The following is a 20,686-nucleotide window of genomic DNA, read 5'->3' as shown; positions in this document are numbered from 1 at the left end:
GAGACCATCTGTTCATCCTTGGCAGGTATGAAGGCTGGGTCTCAACTCTTGGTAAAAAATGGATAAGAGACCTTACTTAATTGGGGCGGGTTCAAGGGAGATCTCCAGTTCCAATAGGCTAACAGCTGGCCAGACAGGAAAACACAAATGGGTGCATTCTTTTATAAACTAGTTCAACATACGATAAGGGAGAGGAGGGCAGAGCTTTTCAAACTGTGGGTCTCGATGAACTAGTGATTGTGAAATTAATTTAAAGGGTTTCTGCAAGCACTTTGAAATGAAATAAAATCAATAGAATAGAAAAGAACTGAAAGTATCAAAGGACATTGACTATAGTAAAGAGAAGTACATTTCATGAACATTTTTCTTCAGTCTCATCAGCTTGCATAGGCACTAATTATCTCTGAGGTGATATTTGAGAAACAACGGGAGCTGGGGGATGAAAAGGGAGTTTTATTTTTATTTTCAGTTTGAAGCTTTTACCACATACAGAAGATGAAAATGGAAGCAGTAGAAAAATAGTTGCAATAAATACATGAACAAAATCTTGATACCCAAAATAAATAAGTCTTACAAGAAAACCACAATTGCACAAAGATAGATATGTTGTTTGTTACAGCACTAGTGGCCCAGTGCACAAAATTCATGCATGGGGGGTGTCCCTCAGCACGGCCTGCACCCTCTCCAATCTGGGACCCCTCGGGGGATGTACAACTGCCGGTTTAGGCCTGATCCCGGCAGTCAGACATCCCTCTCACAATCCAGGACTGCTGGCTCCTAACTGCTCACCTGCCTGCCTGCCTGATTGCCCCTAACCACTCTGCTTGCCAGCCTGCTCGCCCCCAACTGCCCTCCCCTTGCCAGCCTGCTCACCCCAACTGCCCCCCCTGCCGGCCTGATCACCCCCAACTCCCCCCCCCTCACCGGCCTGATCACCCCCAACTGCCCTCCCCTCCTGGCCTGATCGCCCCTAACTGCCTCTGCTTCGGCCCCGCCACCATGGCTTTGTCCGGAAGGACATTTGGAAGGTCTCCCAGGAGGTCTCCCAGTCTAATTAGCATATTACCTTTTTATTAGTATAGATTGTTTGTGGTTGCAAGAAATTGAAAAAAATGTCTATTAATGAAAAACAAAATGGTCCATACTACTTTGAACAACTACACAGTTGTTAAAAAGAATGAAGAAGCTCTATACATACCTACATGAAAAAATACCTAAGCTGTATCCTTCAACTAGAAAGTAAGTCTCAGAATGATAGGTGTATCATAGTATCAATTCTGTATAAATGACGATTTACTTTTCAGTAAATACTTACTGAGGTCCTACTAAGTGCCTGACACTATTTTAACTATTGGGAGTCTAACAAACAATAAAATAGACAACACTCCTGACTCTGTGAGCTGTGTGTTTTAATGGTGGAGACTGAAAATTAACAAAATAAGTTTTCTAGTATAGAGGTGAAATGTACAGTGAAGAAAAATAAATTAGGGAAGGAGAGTAGAGAGTGCTGGCAATGAAGCTCACAGTTTTAAATAGAGCCACAGGGAAGACCTCCCGCAGAAGGTGACATCTGAGCGGCTTGAAGAAGCAGGGGGAACAAGCCATTTGGGAGAAGAGCTTTCCAGGCAGAGGGAACAGCTAATCAATGGCGCTGAAGAAGGAGCATGCCTCAGTTTTTCAAGGAACAGCAGAGGCCAGTGTGACTGGAACAGAATGAGCATTGCTTTTACAAACTGGAAAATATAAATACTAATATACACACATGCAATAAATACTTAGACTCCATGGGTAAGTGGATAATGGCTATGACTAAATAGTCTACATGAGAAGAAATATAACCTAAAATCAACATTTAGAGCATTTATGTAGCATCTCCAATGCAATCAAATATTCGTGTCAAGCATTCTTCCCAACATGTTCCCTTGTCACAAGTCTGCCATTCAATATTGAAGTGTCTGTATCCCTGACTCGTCTGTGAGCTTGGTGGTATAGGAACTGTGTCTGTGTCTGCTGTGTTTACTGTTCTCTCTCTGGAGCCTAACACTGTTCCCGGCACTCATGGGCACTCATAATGGCCTGTCGTACTGAGTACTGAGGCTCAAAGAAAGGAAATAAGTCACTGAAAGTCATATTTCAAGAAGAATTTGAACCCAGGCAGTCTGGTGCCAGAGTCCTTGACTTAAACCATTACAATGCCTTTTAATAAATATCCTCAATAAATCCATGAGGTATGAGATAAAGCTTCATATTTACCCAATTAATTAAAATAAAAGGAATAACATTTCTTGCCGGAGAGGCTAAAATCCATTTCTCAGAACACAGTGACTTAGAATCTTCCTGTAGAGCAGTCAGTCTATACAGGCAAAAGTATTGATTCTGTTTATCTCTTTGATGTACAACTTCTTTTATTAATGCATAAGGAAATAATTTAAAACAAAACAAACAAACAAAATGTTGTTTAAAAGTGGTATTTATATCTGCACCATTTATAATAGGGGAAAACCAGGCACAGCCCAAATGCCCTGATTTGAGGAATGGGTTTTGCAAAATGTGAAGTAAAATGTTTGCATATAACTATTAAAATGATAACTTTGTGATCTATATTTGTGTATCTAGATGTGCATGTGAAATAAAGCCAAGTGGGAAAACGGCCAAATTAGTATGTACACAGGCATTAAAGCTATATATATTTTTGCAATGATAAGTAAGGATCAATGATAGTTGGTTGTGTAATACAATAACAATGATAGTTGTGTAATACAAGCAACTCTTTGTGCTTTTTTCATTAAAAATGCTAAAATGTGTAATAACAGGGACAGTGAGATATGCCATCCCTTAATAAAGTTGAATTCATAAGGCAAGTAAAAGGCCATTTCCTCTAAGAACTAACTCTGAAGTTTTGGTAGCTGCCAGTATGTGCACATCCAAGCTTGAGGTTGGGAAGGTAGAGCAGTTCGTTCAGCCTTGCTCCTAGGTGTAGAGAACTCAATTCAGTCTTTCTCTATCAGAATCTCCAGGAAAGTCGCTCAAGCATCTGTATTTTGAGAAAAAACAACTCTAAGAAAATTATGATAAACAGTTATGTTTGAGAATAATTGCAATTATACTTGGACAAATTTATGTGTATAATATATTCTTAGAACCATGCAGTGTGCCTGTTTTTCCATAGCCCTTTTAATATAGGATTTAAGCCTTTTATTTTAGTTGATTTGATAGATATGAAGTGTTATTTCCTAGCTGATACAGTTATTGAGCATATTCATTAAAAGATACCATTAAAGGGCATACTTTTCAAAAAAGCAGTAGGAAAATGCTAGCAAAAGATTAGAAACAAACTAAATATCCATAATTTTCAGACTGGTTAAATAAATAATTGCACTTCCACACCATGGAAAACTATGCTGTTGTTTAAAAAAAAACTTTATGTACAAATAGGAAATGTCTCAAAGATATATTGTTAAAAAATAAATCTTAAGTATAGAACATTGTGTCCACTGTGTTACATTTATGACCCCACCCCCACCTTGTATATTCATAGACTATATCTAGATGGTAACACCATAAACTGGTAACGGTAGTTGTTCTGGACTTGATTTATTAAAGTTACAGTGACTAGTCAAAAGGGTAGGTTGACTTTTCAATATACACCTTTGCATGTATTAATTCTTAAATAATAAAATATGAGCAATTAGGTACAAATGAAGTCCCATCCTACCTCAGTTTCATCCATTGTTAATTATTGTTAAACTAGTGGCCCAGTGCATGAAATTTGTGCATGGAAAGGGGGGGGTTGTCCCTCAGCCCGGCCTGCACCCTTTCTAGTCTGGGACCCCTCAGAGGATGTCCCCCTGCCGGTTTAGGCTCAATCCACAATCCGGCACTGCTGGCTTCTGACTGCTCACTTACCTGCCTGCTGATCGCCCCTAACCACTCTGCCTGCCGGCCTGCTTGCCCCCAACTGGCCCCCATTGCCAGCATGATCACCCCAACTGTCCCCCCCTGCCAACCTGATCACCCCTAACTGCCCCCTCTGCCAGCCTGCTCACCCCCAACTGCCCTCACCTCCTGGCCTGATCGCCCCTAACCACCTCTGCCTCGGCCCCACCACCATGGCTTTGTCCAAGAGAACGTCCGGAAGGTCTCCCAGTCTAATTAGCATATTACCCTTTTATCAGTATAGATTATCTGAATGTCAATCCAGATCTAAGTTTGACACTCACTACAGACCTTTTTCAGGCTTCATTTACTTTACCAGTTTGTTTTCCAGGGCTGTTATGTTGGCCTTTCTTCCAGTGTTCAGCTCTTAATTAGCTGTTTGTCCTATTTTCTCTCTGGGAATGTGCCTGTTCCTGTATTTGAAGCATTCTCATTTCAGCTACCTGGGGCTTCCTGGTGGTGTAATCAGGAAGAGAAGAGGCCTTTGTTCTCTTTCCAGGGACCTAAGGAGGTCAGAGAGACATCCCCCAAAGCAAATAAACAAACACACCCAGAGGTCAGTACCCTCAGAATAGTCAGGACCTTCTTTTCTTATGGTGTCATCCAATCAGGGATTTCTTTTAACTACCAGAATTTCTTCTAGCAGCCTTCACAAATTCTAACAGGTACAAACATTTCTGTGCAATGGAATTTCTTAATTGAGCAGTGATGTGCTGAGGATTTGCAATGAAGGGCTGCTAAAGATTTCCTGAACATTTCAAGAGGGCATCTTAAACACAATTTGAACATAAAATATTTCTGTAAAAATATAGTGGTATATCCAAACCCACACAATGTACAACTTTGGGTGATAATGATGTGTCAATGTAGGTTCATCAATTGTAACAAACATACTACTCTGTTGGGGGGTGTTGAGAATGGGGAAGTTATGCATGTATGGGGGTCAGGGAGAATATGGGAAATCTCAATACCTTCCTTGTCAATTTTTCTGTGAACCTAAAACTGCTCTTTAAAAAGGGGGTCTTTTTTTAAAAGATGGAATCCAGTTAATAAGCTGAGGAGCAACACTACAGAAATTTTGGGTTTTAATGAACTATAGAACGTAAAACTGTCCATGCCCCTGTACCCCTTGGAAATTCTTCACATACTTGCAGGGAGAGCCCTTGTGTGTGAAAAGGTTTCTGGCCTGGAAGTCAGAAGACCTGGGTTTGCTTTGAGTTTTGTTTTTGTCACATTAGCTCTGGGACTTTATACCAAAGGGAGAGAATCAACACTTTTTTGAGTTTCTATCACGTGCTAGGCACGGACTAGATGCTTCACATATTATTCAATTAATACATACAGCAACTACGTGAGGCAGGTGTGATGATCTTTAGCCCCATTTTCCAATAGGAAAACTGAGGCACAGGAGGTGAAGAGCCTTAGCCTAATGTCACACAATAAGGTCATAATGAATCTGGGATTCAAACTCAGCTCTGCCCCTAAGACCATGCTGCAATCTGTAACAACGCCTCCTTGAACAAGTCATTTTCTGGCTGTGGGCCTCAGCTCAGTCACCTATGAGGTTGAGAGAGATGAGCTGGAAGAACCATAAAGTCACTTCCAAAGTTGACATCCTATGAGTCTATGTGGGATAGAGGCCAGGGCTAGGGGTGGAAGGGTCTTCCCAGAAGTTCACAACCTAGGGGATTAGAAGACAATATAGAAGAGTTCCAGATATTCACCAGACCTAGTGGTAATTCCTGTAAAATCTATGTTGGCTTAAAGTTTAAAGGGCTCACCCAGTCCAGGCAGAATTAGGTGAGAACTGATCTCAAAGAAAATTGTTGGGCATGTAACAATTAGACACCTAAAAGGGAACCAGGAAAAAAAAAAAAAAACATGACAAGAAAATACAAGTAGCCTTATTTAGGTTCAATGAAATTTATCCATAAAAACATATTTCCATTTTCCTCTTTTATATAGTGACATCTGCTGAATACCTAGTGCAGTCATCAGGCCTATAAAGTGTCTAGTTCTAAAGTCAGTTAGAACTTACAGAGAAGTGGTAATTAACCTCATATTATATTTTAGAAGATATGGGTCATATGAATCTCATATGGATTTGTTTTTTACTTTATATGCAGTGTATAATAGCTTCTCAAAATAGCAGTCTACATTTACTGCTTTGACTCCATTGCTACTATTTACTCCTTTTTTAAAATTGTTTACATTGTTACAGGTGTCCCCTATTTCCCCCACCTCTTTGTCCCCCTCTCCCCATCCCCACCCTCATCTTTGCCACATTACTGTCTGTGTCCATGGGTCATATATATATATATATTCTTTAGTTAATCTCTGCCAGTCCCCCACCCCCACCCCCACACCAGCCTCCCCTCGGAGATCTGTCAGTCTGTTTCATGCATCCATGTCTCCGGTCTTATTTTGTTCATTAGATTCCATGTATAAGTGAGATCATTGATATTTCTCTGACTGGTTTATTTCCCTTATCATAATAATCTCCAGGTCCAACCATGCTGTTGCAAAGGGTAAGAGTTCCTTCCTTTTTATAGTCGTATAGTATTTCATGGTATAAATGTACCACAGCTTTTTTTAGTCACTCATCTACTGATGGGCACTTGGGCTGATTCCAGCTCTTGGCTACTGTAAATAAGGCAGCAATGAACATAGGGGTGCATATATTAACAGTTTGAAACCTGGCTCCAACTTTATATTGAATTAGTTTCTTCAAGATTATCAGACTACCTCCTCACTGATAAACTCAGTAACCTCTTAAGAATTTTTGTTCTCCAGGAGCTGTACGCTATGTTTGATGTGACTGATTTTATCTTCTCCTTTCTACAATAATGCCCAGCTTTGGCAGACCTAATATTATCCGCATCACTGAGCTTTCTGTTCATGCTGAGCTTGAAGCCTTGTGGCGGCTGGTACCATGGATCTGTCTCTCACCCAATCGTGTGAGCTGGGCCCTCCCTGGAGAAGAAACCTGAGTTCCCCAAGATATGTGATCAGTGCTGGGGCCCCGCCAGCAGGCCAGGGGATCCCAAGGCAGGTGCTGGGCGTGGAGGCCACAGGGGCATAGGCTACCAAGGAGACAGAACTGAACCTCACATCACCCTGCTTGGCCCCGGAGGATGACTGGTTAGCCAGAGAAGGGTAAGATTCCTCAGGGAAGGAACAACCTAAGACAGGCACAGTTGCAGAGGGGCCATCAGGAGAGAACTTGGGGGTCAACAGAGGTGGGGCACAGATCCTCACCCCCCCAACCTTGCAGGGGCCTGAACCCTCACCCCGTCTGAGGGAGGTCTCCTGCCCCCATGGCTGCTTTGCTTCCCATGCCCAGCTCAGATCGGGACACAGGTGACAGACAGTGACTTGGCCCAGCTCAGATTGGGACCCAGGTACAGATAGAGACTTGGCCGACAGCAGCTGCCCTATATCTAAATCCAGCCTAGCACCAGGAATGCTCAGGGCCTACTCAAGAATGCAAATAATCCTTTCCACTAATATTTTCAGGGTAAACTAAGATTGTTGGTAGAGTATTAAATTTGACAGTAAAATAATAATCAAGTTGTCAGATTAATTGAAATAAGTGAATATTCAAGAAAATTTAATTGTACTGGACAAAAAGCTGTTCCTAAAGTAGTAACTAAAATTTCTATTGGTAGTTCATCTCATGGTAAAATTCCTGAACATGCAATGAACCTAAAGCAGTCATATTTTTGTGCAAAAAATTAAAATGTAAAGTTATCAAGACTGCATTATAAAATTTACAAAAGCCTCCATTAATCAAAAAAAAGGGGATAGTAGGGTAATATCATGTAAGGAAAGATATCCTGTAAGTAAATTACATCTAGAAAATTTTTACTTTACAAAATTAATTTTCATTTGTAATGCTAACAGCAAGACACCCATGAAAAACACACATGGTGTCTAAATAAGACAAAGGAAAATTGTTTGGGCAAAAATAAAAAGGATCCCAAATCAATTATATAGAAAAGATTCTTTTATTAACTTTTGGTCGAGAATATGTTTGTATATTTTCAGAAAACAACTCCAAGAACATGTGGATTCCTTCAACAGAGAGGAATTGACAGGTCTGCTCCAACCACGAAGACAAGAGGAGAAAGAGTCCAGAGATGGAAGACACTGACGACGCCTTGCCACACTAGCAGTCAGCAGCTGTGCTTCCTAGGACCAAACCAGAGAGGGTCGGACCTTCATTGCCACCATGTGCCCACCATCCAGATATAATTGCTGACATGTACACATAAGGAACTGTTTGACATTGAAACGGGGACTCAGAACTGTTGGACATTGAAATTGGGACTCAAACATTTTTTGTTATTATATGTTTATTTCTAGTCTGCAGAGGCAAGATTTTTTAAAGGAAAGAAATGGGGAAAAAATAGATACAGAGGCAAAGAAGCATTGAACAGACTGTCAAACTATAGCGGGAAGGCAGAGGAGGTTGTGGGGGGGGCGGGCTGTAAGAGATCAACTGAAGGACTTGTACGCATGCATATAAGCATAACCAATGGATACAGGACACTGGGAAGGGGGGCAGGTAAAGGCATGTACTGGGGGGAAGGGGAGGCTGGGGGAGGTCAATGGGGGAAAAAAAGAGACATATGTACTACTATTTGTAATACTTCAAACAATAAAAAAAAAAAACAAACAGTATGAAAGTATTCAAAACTCTAAAAAAAAAAGACAACAAACTAAATATATAAAAAAAAATATTAACCACATCAAGCTTTCCTCATACCTCTGAGCACTTTTTCTGGGAGATTCCTCCTCCAAATACCCATTATATGTAGCCATTGTTAAAAGTTTTGTTCTTAGTATGCCTTTTTTTGGTCTAGATGATTTTCAACATTCTCATTCTTTGGGGAAAGCTTCAAGAATCTCTGTTGATGACAACAAATCTTCATTTTCATCTTTACACTCCAAGTCCAGAGTACTAAAAAATGTCAACCTGCTTCTAGATATCCTCAGGTTTTCAAATTCAACATGTCCCAAACCAAATGCTTCATTATCACCTTTAAGTTGGTCCTTAACCACCATTCTCTTGATCATCCAGGCCAGAAATCTTGCTGCCTTCAGCTTTTTCTAATATGTTTCTATACTGTAACCAGAAAAAATACATATAAAGACTTAAAAAGAGCTGTATGCTTACCTTGGAGACAGTGAGGTAGGGAAAAGCTGGGACTTAATTCTTGTGTTTTTTTTAATCCTCACCCGAGGATATTTTTCCATTGATTTTTAGAGAGAATTGAAGAGAGAGGGAAAGACAGAGAGAAATATTGATGTGAGAGAAACACATCGATTGGTTGCCTCCTGCACTCGGCCCGGGCTGGGGAGGAGCCTGCAACGGAGGTACATGCCCTTGACTGGAATTGAACCTGGGACCCTTTAGTCAGCAGGCCAATGTTCTATCCACTGAGCCAAACCAACTAGGGCTGGGATTTAGCTCTTAATTCATAAGTGGTCTGGAGGGAGAGGGACCATTGAGAAAGCGTGCCAGCAGTCATTAAATCAGTAAATTGCAAGTCCCATTGTTCATGCGTGAGGTGTGTTTCTCCCTTTGTTTCTTCCTTTCTGGCCACACTGCACTAGTTCAGTACCTTGTGTCTTTGTCTTGGACTATTGTAACAGCCTCCTAAATGTAAGGCCTTGGGCTAGGTTTTCAAAATATACCTGTACAAGTCAAGACAGGAGAGATGTGAGCTGGCAGCAGAAACCAGCGGGTAGTAGAGGCTGTGGGAAAGGAGGGTAGTTAGCTGACAATTAGAGAAACATGAGGTGAAGGGGACCTCAACCAACTGCCATCTTGGGTCACTCTGTAACCCAAGAGAGGTGATCTCACCTCTTTAGTTGGACGGTGTCACAAAGTTAGGGGTACTGCTTTCCATTCTTGCAACAACACATTAAAAGAAATTGTGACAAAATGGAGTTTATATGAGAGAATAATCTGAATAGTGAAGTTACATCTCATGAGAAATTGTTGACCAACAGGAGATATTGAACTTGGAGAAAATACAAGGGGGGATGGTATAGTTGTCTTCATATATGTAAAAGACTATCTTGTGGAAATCACCTAAAAATTTTATAAATGTCAGAGTTGTCCTGAGATGGAATGCATTCATTTCCACAAATATTTATTGTATGTCAGTTCCATGCTAGGCACTGATGACACATGATAGGCAAGACAATCCTTATCATTGTGGAACTTGTGTTTTAATCTGACAGACAGACAATAAGCAACTAAAAAAATAAATAATTTCAGAAAGTGATGAGCTCAGCTGCTTAGGAATAATGCATCTGTTCCGAGGAGTATATGAAATTAGCTTTGGTGACCACTTGGTAGAAGATTTTAGAAGAGATTTAGGCATTGGATGAGTTATTGGATTAGATTACCTTAGGGGACCCTTCAATCCCAAGATTTTATGATTCTGCTTTTCTGCTATCATCTACCAAATTAGGATTTTCTCGAAGAAACACAAAGGCTTAGAAATCCCAAACTCCTTGCTATTCCAGGAACAAGCCTTGAACTGAGGTTAGTGAGTCAACAGTGACTCAGTGTATTTGCCGATGTGGTTCCTTTGCCTGGAATGTCTTTCTCTCACTTCTCTGCCTCTTAGAGTCCTCCTTGTCCATCAAAAGTCAACTCAAAGGTAAACTTTTTAGCCAAGGTTTCTGGATACCACTGAAATGTGCTGTTTCCCCCGTCTGCGCCCAGTGGCACTTAGCTTGTAGCACTCTTAAAACACTTACTGTATTTTACTTGTATTGGAATTCACTATTTATCTGTCTGCTTCCCTATCAGCTTCTGGTTTTCTTAAGAACAGGGACCATATTATCCTTCTTTTATAATGCTCCATAGTGCAACTTCTCACCATTGCTTTGCACCCAGAAGATATTCAACAAATAAAGCAATGCATTTACTCATTATTATCTTTAGTGGATTAGACATGAGCACTGCTTGAAGTAGGAAAAAGAATAACTTAGTGGTTTAACTAAGAACTCTATCTCCCAATCTCTTTTGTTACCCTCTTTAACTAGTTATATAGCCCTCAGTTTCTTTCTCTATACAATGGCAATGTTATTAGTACCTACTTCATAAGATTGTTGCAAGGCCAAATATAACAATCCATGTCAAGTGCCTAGGTCAGTACCTACCCATAATGAACCCTCACTAAATATTAGCTATTATTATTATTCCTAATTAGGCATTCCTGTCCTCCAATAGCTTTATGGCTTAAGCAGGCGTCCTCAAACTACGGCCCACGGGCCACATGCAGTCCGCCGAGGACATTTATCCAGCCCACCGGGTGCCGCTGCCTGTCCTGCTTAGCAGCCAACTAGTCCCGGGCCTGCAGTGCGCATAGGAATTTGTTCATAGTTTTTTTTTTTTTAAACTATAGTCGGGCTCTCCAATGGTCTGAGGGACAGTGAACTGGCCCCCTGTTTAAAAAGTTTGAGGACCCCTGGCTTAAAGGTATGGTTTAAGAATATGAAAAGGCAAGAAATTTTGAACAGAAATTACAAAAGAAGGCAGGTGATTGACTTTCTATTAGGTAAAGTTTCCATCATCCTACCAGGCAAAGATAATTTGAGATATAAAATTAAGAAGGAAGCCTCTACTTTCTTGAATTGGGAAAGAGTGTGTAATAGAAGACTAAATATAGTTACCAGCAAGAGCCCCTGCAGGGGATGGGCATTGGACACAACCTCCCTTTTATGGATAAAGAACTAGATGGTTCAGGAAAGATTCACTGACTTGCCCAAGGTCACATAGCTAAGAGCCAGGATGGGGACACTAACCTTAACCACCCAGGTCTGGCTCCTTAGCTGCTGCTCTTTCCACTGCATCCTGCTGCCTTCCAACTGTATGGCTGATTGGAGATGCTGCTGCTCCAAAACCTCATAGGCCCCAGTTCTTCATTGCTATAGTTCTATGGACAAGAAGCCTAATTTCAGACTGTTGGAGCTGAGGCTGCTGATCCTCCTCCAGCCTTTGGGAGAACTGCCTCAGAGCCTCAGGCAGGCTGGGTCCTGCAGGTGAAGGTTATGTGGGGCTCCATCTGTGAAAGGCTGGGGCGTGACAAAGGTAAGCTCTGAAGCCTGTCACATGTGCATTTCACCCAGGAGAAGTAAGAAGACACTACGTGGTTCTGTATCTTGTGTGTCAGGAAGACAAGCTCTGAAATGGATTAAGACTCACCTGAAATGCCAAGCCAAGCATAAAGGATTTTCAATCTATGTTAGGAGCAAGAAGCAAAAATCAGGAAGGGATAGCCCTAGCCCCCTTGCTCTTTGAGAAGTGGTGTATTGTCAGTAAAGAATTGAAAGAAATCAGTTACTTTGGTCTCATGAGAGGGGATAGTGTTCACTGCAGAGGTTAGCATAAACAGAGAGAAGAAGCTGAAGCTGTAAGAAGGAGGCTGTGAAAGCACATCTTGCTGCTTTTCTGGAGTCTTGGGCTTAAATGAACTATATACCAAGGGACTGATTGCCTAATATTGATCTCTACATTATTAGTACATTATCCTATATAATAAAAGGCTAATATGAAAATTGACCAAACGACAGAGTGACTGGTTGCTAAGGCGTGCACTGACCACTAGGGGGAAGATGCTCAATGCAGGAGCTACCCACTGGTGGTCAGAGTGCTTCCACAGGGGGAGCGCCGCTCAGCCAGAAGCCCTGAGCCTGAGCTGGGCTCACGGCTGGTGAGCGCAGTGGCGGTGGCGGGAGCCTCTCCCACCTCCACTGCAGCGCTAAGGATGTTCCCCGATGGCTCCCAGACTGCAAGGGGGCACAGGACGGGCTGAGGGGACCCCCCAAGGTGCACAAATTTTGTGCACTGGGCCTCTAGTATTTACATAGAACTCTTCAGTTACAAAGAGTTCTCATTTCAATAGTCAACAAATTCAATATAACAAACATTTTTGGGCTTTTGCTTATGCAAGGTGCAACCACTTTTCCTCATCGGGTGACAGGACCTCTAAAGTCTTTCTGAAATAATATAGCACAAGCACACACTGCTTTCGCACCCTGGGTGATGGAGGGCTCTTGCTAAATCTCTGCCAGGTGTAGGAGAAAGGGAAGCCACGGATAAAATGAAGCACCTTCCTGAAAAGTCAGTTACTTGAGGATTTTTGTGTGTGTGCACATGTGTGTGTGGAGGGGAGTGCAAGTTTGTATTAAAGCAAACAACCATTTTCCATTTTGTGGAGCAGAGAACAAAGTCTGCTCCTTTGACCTTTGTTTTGGGCAGCTCCTAGTGCAAAAGGGGAGTGTGTGTGTGTGTGTGTGTGGTAAAGTCTGAAAAGAACTAAATCTGAACCTGTATACTTAGACTAATGCATTTCCTTGTTGACATATTAAAACTTCATTAATCCAGGCTCTATTTATTTGGAATTTTTAATAATCTGAATAAGTACTATAGTCTATGTATATGTAAAAATAATGATGAGAGATATTTTTAAGTTCCATGGTGATGATTTTAAAACTAAAGACAACATAAAAACACCCTCAAATATTTTATAAGGAGTAATTTATCTTCAAATACTTAATACACACATTGTAAGTATTGTTATCTACTCATCAAAGCAGATGTGGAAAGTTGATCAGTTCCATTTTGAATTACATTATATATTTGAACATTTATAAAACTTCCTTTAATTTTCTTTAACAATATTATTGAAATCAAGTCTTTTCTTCCACTTTTTCCTGCCATTCGTGATAATCAGCAAGATTTAAATTACTAACTCCCTCCCATTTTTTGCCATATAAACCTTCTAAAGAAGGTGTGGTTTCCTAGCTTCTAGTTGGGCAAGTTATAACAGGGTCATTGTACTGAGCTTCCCCAATAGTTACCCTTGGAATGACCTTGTTAACTTCAATTCAGAGGAAAAAACTTGGCAAACAGTAATAACTCCTTGGGCCATTCCCCTGAGAAACCCTGACATACCTGTTAATCATTTTTTGTCCTGAACCACTCATTCTATTTAGATAGACCACAATTGTTACAAAATTCCCTTCCAAAGCCAGTAGAACAAAAGTTTGCAGATTAATTCCCAGCTTTAGAAAATTCCCTATTAAGAGGGTGGCAAATTCTATATAAAGGTCATTTGTTGCAAACACAGTATGTTGCAAGCACATTGAGTTTTAAATTCTCAATATTGCTTCATGCATCATTTATCCCATGCCATGCTGTTCCCTAGGTACCAGTTCTGTTCATCCTATCACAGTGCTTAGGTCCAGAGGGACATGTTGTGTGGGGAATGAAAAGCATGTTGTCTTGGCCACTGTGGAAAGACTGACTATGTGTGGCCTTGGAAGTGTCACAACACCTCACCTCTCTGGGTTTTAGGTTCCCCAACTATGAAATGCAAGAATTGGATGAACCATCTTTTTGATGACTACCAGCTCCAACAGTACCTGCTTCTATAATGTGAAGCAGGAAGAGATGATATCAGGAAGGTGGTGGAGGCTGGTGGCTGAGTGGCAGGGGTAGGTAGCTGAAGGAGGACTTTGAATGAAAGACTGAAGAGCTTAGATTTTCTACAGTAGACAAGGAAATCAATTTAGGTTACTGAACAGCTGGGTGAAATGATGACAGTGGTATGAAAGTTAGATCAATCTGACAAGTATGTAAGATACGCTGGAGTGGATTTAGGGGCGTCACACATACACAATAATAGCAAAGTTAAGGCAAACATCTCATTATTTTTGCCTCCCAGAAGGCAAAAGATTCTACTTCTGTCATATTGAAAAGAACCAATTAAATAAGAAATTGTAAGCCTAAGGAAAATTTCAGGGCTCAACTTTTTATTTCCCATTAATCATCCACACCCATATCTCCTATATGAGTATAGGCCTTTAAAGCTTTCAAACCATTTGCACAGGTGCTGCCTCATTTCATCCCCTTAAACATCAAGTATTTTCCAACAAATTCTAGAAATAGTCCTAAACCAAGACCAAGAAGCAACTAACCACAGACGCTTTTAGACAACCTGGCACATTAGCATTTCATTATGGAAAGGTTTGCTCAACTGATGGCTACTCAGAGAAGGTATTCTTGGGCAGTGGGACATGAGTAATGAATGAAACATGGAAGTCTACCTCCTGGGGTTAGCTGAATGCCAAGTGGGTCCCTGACTTCCTGAACATCCTCATGAGTGTACATTGACTCAGTTTTGCTCCCAACCTCTTGGGAGGTGAAAGCCCTCCCACAGTCAAGTGCTTTTTAAAACCATTATCCTCTCACCTGAAGGTAGACTAGGCCTCTGTCACATGGAAGCAATCCACAGGCAAAGAAATAAGTTTTATGTGCCAACATGGATGGACCTTGAGAGCACTATGCTAAGTGAAATAAGCCAATCTGAGAAAGACAAATACTATATGATGTCACTTACATATGGAATCTAGTAATCAAAATAAACAAAGAAACAAAATAGCAACAGACTCATAGATACAGAGAACAGACTGAACAGCTGTCAGAGGGGAGTAGGGTTGGTGGGCTGGGTGAAAAAAGTAAAGGGATTAAGCAAAAACACACACACATTGAAACACAAAACACTTCATAGATGGTGATTACCAGAGGGAAAGAGAGTTAGGGGAGACAGAAGAGGGTAAAGAGGGGATAAATGTTGATGGAAGGAGACTTGACTTTGGTGAATATACAATACAATATACAAATGATGTATTATAGAATTGTACACCTGAAAGCTATATCATTTTATTAACCAATGTCACCCCAACAAATTCAATTAAAAATTTTTAAAAATCTCTTTTAAATGACCTAACAATTCCCAATGATAAGTGGTGCCTACTTAAAGTTCCCTGTTGACTGAGAAAGACCCTGAGACTGAGTTATCTATTACCCATATATGCCATGGATACAGAAATGGAGTACATGGTGCCACAGGTCCTCATTTTTGTTGTGCCTACATTAGGCCTTAACACTTAGGGCTTAAAACCCCCACTCAAGGATTTACATCTACCACGGTGGGTTCTGATTTGCCGGGTAATTAAGTTAGTGCAATACCAGTTCCTACTATTTTGCCTTCAGCACAGCCTTCAGCAGGTCCCTAGGGCATCAACTGCCTGGAAGGCCATCTCCCTTCTGGATTATATGAGGCTCCTTTGCTATCCACGATGGATATGTTTGGCAAATCATCCTTTGGTTGTCAGCATAGTATACATCTTCTTCGTAAAGCAAGGTAATCCTAATTTTGGCAGGGAACAAATTGTTTCTTTAGGGAGCATCATGAGGCCTCTTTCGTAAGTTTTCATTTGGATGCCAATAAGTTTTGGCCTCAACATTAAAGTTCAAGGCAAGGGACCAATCATCTAAATGGGCACCTGCCCAAAGAACTGAAGTTTGTCCCAAGATTCACTGGGTCTTGGGGCCAATTTCCAAAGGGGGAAAAAATCTATTAGATAGCTTGATGAGGTTTTAGCCAGTCTCTAAAATTTGCAACTTTTGACTCATTCACCTTGGAGATAAAATTATAGTGTGTCTTTGGTAAAATCCTATAGATTACCAATGCCCCTGAAAATGTACAAAATATCAATATGAATAACATCAATTTAATTTGTACTTTCCCCATGAGTGATTTTCCAAATGACAGCATGTTTTTCCACTGTACTAGCAAGTAATGCAAATCTTCCCTTAGATAGAATTCCTGTCTTTATGCCAACTCTTGGCTTCTATCATACTGACCTGAGGTTTTTCCTCCAAGACACTATTGGGGGTCAGTCAGGACAATTTCTGTTTTGCCTCCCCCCAAAACATTAATATCTCCATATCTTCTTAATGTACTCCTCCCTACTTCTAAACCTTTATTTTATTATCTTAAATTTTCTTTTATTTATTCCAAATTGCTATGCAACCTGAACTCACCTTCATAATTTAAACTCTACATAGTTATAGAAGACTCTAATGAGTTTCTAATGTTAAATATATCATTTTGCAGTCTTTTTAAAAAATGATATAATGGTCTACTGCTTACCCTCTTGAACCATTCTTTCTACTATTTCCACATCTTCATAATCCTTAAAAGTGAGAGGGAGTCAACATCTCAACTCTGTTCTGTAATCCCACTGTTTCTCAGATGCTTCATTCATCCTTAGAGTTATGATCAGTGTCTCACGGATAATCCTTATTCTCTTGAAACAGCTCCAGATTTCCTTTTAGGCACTGGCCTTGTACCTCCTGCTCCTTTCTGGGTGTGGCAAATATCTCATTGAAATTTATTACCTAAACAGACCTCTAGTCGCTTAGGGTAACTGTAGTTTTGGTCTTCCCAGTGTGCTGTCCCAGCACTCCCCCTACCCCCGCCCCTTTTTTTTTCTTTCTTACTTTTGCAACAGAATTCCTCTTTCTTGTGGGGACATTACTCTGTCCACAGGAGTAGGTGTGCAAGATGAGTATGGCCAGTACAGCATTCCATTCTCAAGTTTATCAGCTATCCCCTGAACACACACACACACACACACACACACACACACACACACACACACACACACTCTCTCTCTCTCTCTCTCTCTCTCTGTTGCAACAATACTTCATATCTGGTGGGATTCTATATGTACATCTTTCCTTTTTTTTTTTTTAAAATATATTTTATTGATTTTTTACAGAGAGGAAGGAAGAGGGATAGATAGTCAGAAACATCGATGAGAGAGAAACATCGATCAGCTGCCTCCTGCACACCTCCCACTGGGGATGTGCCCGCAACCAAGTTACATGCCCTTGACCGGAATCGAACCTGGGACCCTTCAGTCCACAGGCTGACGCTCTATCCACCAAGCCAAACCGGTTTTGGCTGTACATCTTTCCTTTAAAAAAAAAAACCCCTGTGATTCATATATCAGACGCCATTGACATTGTTCTATACTCCAAGTATTGTTTTCCGAAGCATCTATCTATTTTTATACAATTATTAAACACCAATCACTATAACACATAAAGGGAGTAAATAAACTAATGAGAAAAAGAAGGTCCATGAAAATTTTATTTAAAAAAGGATGTCAGGTTATAAACTATTCTCATTTTATGAGACTTCTCTTACTTGCTCACTTTTATGCGTTTTTAAAAATATTATTCCAAGAACATAATGAAATGCCATATACCTGTGGCTGCTCAATGAATATATTTGATCAGTGTGGTAAAATTGAGCCAGAAAATCTAATTATAGTTCTTTTTGCCTCCAAAAAAATCTATAAAATGAAGTAATATTACCTGTCTAGTCTACCTCACTGGTTTCAGTACGTGTTCAATACTATAATGTTTATTATAAACTGTTAAGCATTATAGGAAAAGTAAAACCCTGGAGTTTCCTCTTTGACAAGGTTTAGGTTCTAAAAACAGCATTTTAGGTGCAAATCACACACATTCAAACATAACCCTATAAAGGACCTAAAATATCAATAAATTCAGTTCAGCTAGTTTTTCTCCCAGTATTGGAACATACCACTGTTTCTTTGGTTGAACACCAGATGAAGAATTGTATTTAACTCACATTAATGGGTCATGTTATAAAAAATATGCCTTGTATTTCAAAACAACCATCAGAGTACCCTCAGTTTTGTGAAATGCTCACACAAATAAGTGTGTGGAAATGAGAACCACTGAAGTAAGGGAACAGCAGATTCAATTCTTACATCTTACCCTTTATGAACTAAAAGCCATAATTATCAATTTATTAAAAATGGTTTTATAACCCACATTTCAATGCCCCTGCCTTTGCCTGCTGATGCAGGACCTCCAGCTCCTTGCAAGGTTCCATTATTTCTAAGATTCTTTAGACAGTGTTTTACATGGGCTCAAAACCAAGTCTTATCTGCAGCCACACGGATGTCAGCTATTGAGGTGTCTTGTCTTTAAACACGTCTAGTAGTCATTGTTGATCCAGCCCCAGTAAGCCAGGTCACCTCCACCTTCTACTGGAAATTTTCATGATCTCCATCATGGCCCTCAAGGAATCAAAATGCTTCTGTGTTTTCTGGAGTCTCAAATACTGCAAAATTATGTTGAATTTCCTGCAGAAGTAAAAACAAGCCCCAATCACTCATTTTTGGCTTATAATTTGTGATGTGATAAAAATTTTAGGGCCCTCCTATTTCTGCTTACACTGCTTTCCAAGAGGAGTCTATGAGGCTACATTAGAGTATGAATCTTCAAGACAGGTAAGACAATGTCCTCTCAATGCAAGAGTGACATCCCAAAGGTTAATAGCTGGCATGGCATGGGCACTGACCAATTGGAACACTGGTTGATGCATTGTAGCAGTGCAAACTGACTGAAAAGTAGTCTGGCCAACCCCCTTCCTCAATGGTAGTCACACTTCTTGGCAGTCTTTCTGCCCAAACTCTTATGTAAATCACCTCTTGGCAGCCAAACCCACCAATTTGCCAGATATGTCAAGACATGTTTGAACCACAGTGGTGGACAGAGTCCACCCCAAGTTGTGATTGTGTTATATTTAAATGCAGCTAATTTGAAAAATCTGATACCCAAATAATATTGTAGAAATAATGGAAACATTTTAAATGTAAGAAAAAACATTCAGAAAACCGACAAATGAATAAAACAACTGTATTTTTGGACATTTCCTTATCTATATGCAAATATTTTATAAAGTTGTAATTGTAATGGTTTTAATTAGGTTTTTGCTGTTTCAGTTGCAATTACATTGTTCATTTTGCCAACATTTACTGAGTTCCTACTATGTGCCCTGCATCAACTGAGCTCAAGAGAAACACTTTATATCTCCATGTAAGCAGGAAGAAAATTAGAGATAAAGGCAAACTTTGTGTATGTCCTCTTTTGGTGACACCTGTTGATATATGTATTTTTTTCACTCAGTGATTTCTCTGGTGCTTAGATGTACTTCACCTTAACTCCTCTCATGGTAGATTAAAAGCTTAACCTCCTTAGAATAGTTCACTTAGAGTTCCAGTTGACTTGGCTCTGTTGGAGATTTGTTTTTAATTCTAAAAGGGTCCATAATCCTTTGACCTTGAAAATATTTTAAGATGCAGTTGAACAGGCCATAGTTAGGTTTTAAAACAAATACAGTAGTTTTTGCAATTTGCTATAAGCAAATGAGTTTCCCACCATATCTGGCACAGGTCTGGGCACATAGTAGATACACAATAAACATATCCTAGTGCAATTAGGATTATGTCTTTTCATGGATTTTCTAAAACAGTCTAATAAAATTTATGAAATTTATAGAACCATAGCCAAAGCATTTAATGATGAAAAAACAGAATAACTGGATCACTTTTGTTGTTGTTGTTAATCCTCATCCGAGGATATTTCTCCATTGATTTTTAGAGAGAGTGTAAGGGAGGGGGAGAGAAACATTGATACTTGCAACTAAATACATGCCCTTGATTGGAATCCAACCCGGATCTTTCAGCCAGGAAGCTGACGCTCTATCCACTGAGCCAAACTGGCTAGGGCTAATTGGATCACGTTTGATAACAAGACTAAATGTGAAAACTGTATTCAAAGAGTAAAGAAATGGCTAGAGAAAGTAGAAAAGTATATACAGACAGGAGGATGTGTTCAACTGTCTCAGACATGTTGATTCCAAGAGAAAGAAAATCTGTATTTTCCAGAGACTCTTGAATGCTCCTAAAATAGTAACAGTTATTTAGAGAAATGATGGTTTTCCTAAATTATTTTTATATTCAAGTACTGGACATTACTAATGCATATGCAATC

This window comes from Plecotus auritus, assembly GCF_963455305.1.
Source record: "Plecotus auritus genome assembly, chromosome: 2".
NCBI lineage: Eukaryota > Metazoa > Chordata > Mammalia > Chiroptera > Vespertilionidae > Plecotus > Plecotus auritus.
The sequence above is the reverse complement of the archived record's forward strand: the minus strand, read 5'-3'. Positions refer to the sequence as shown.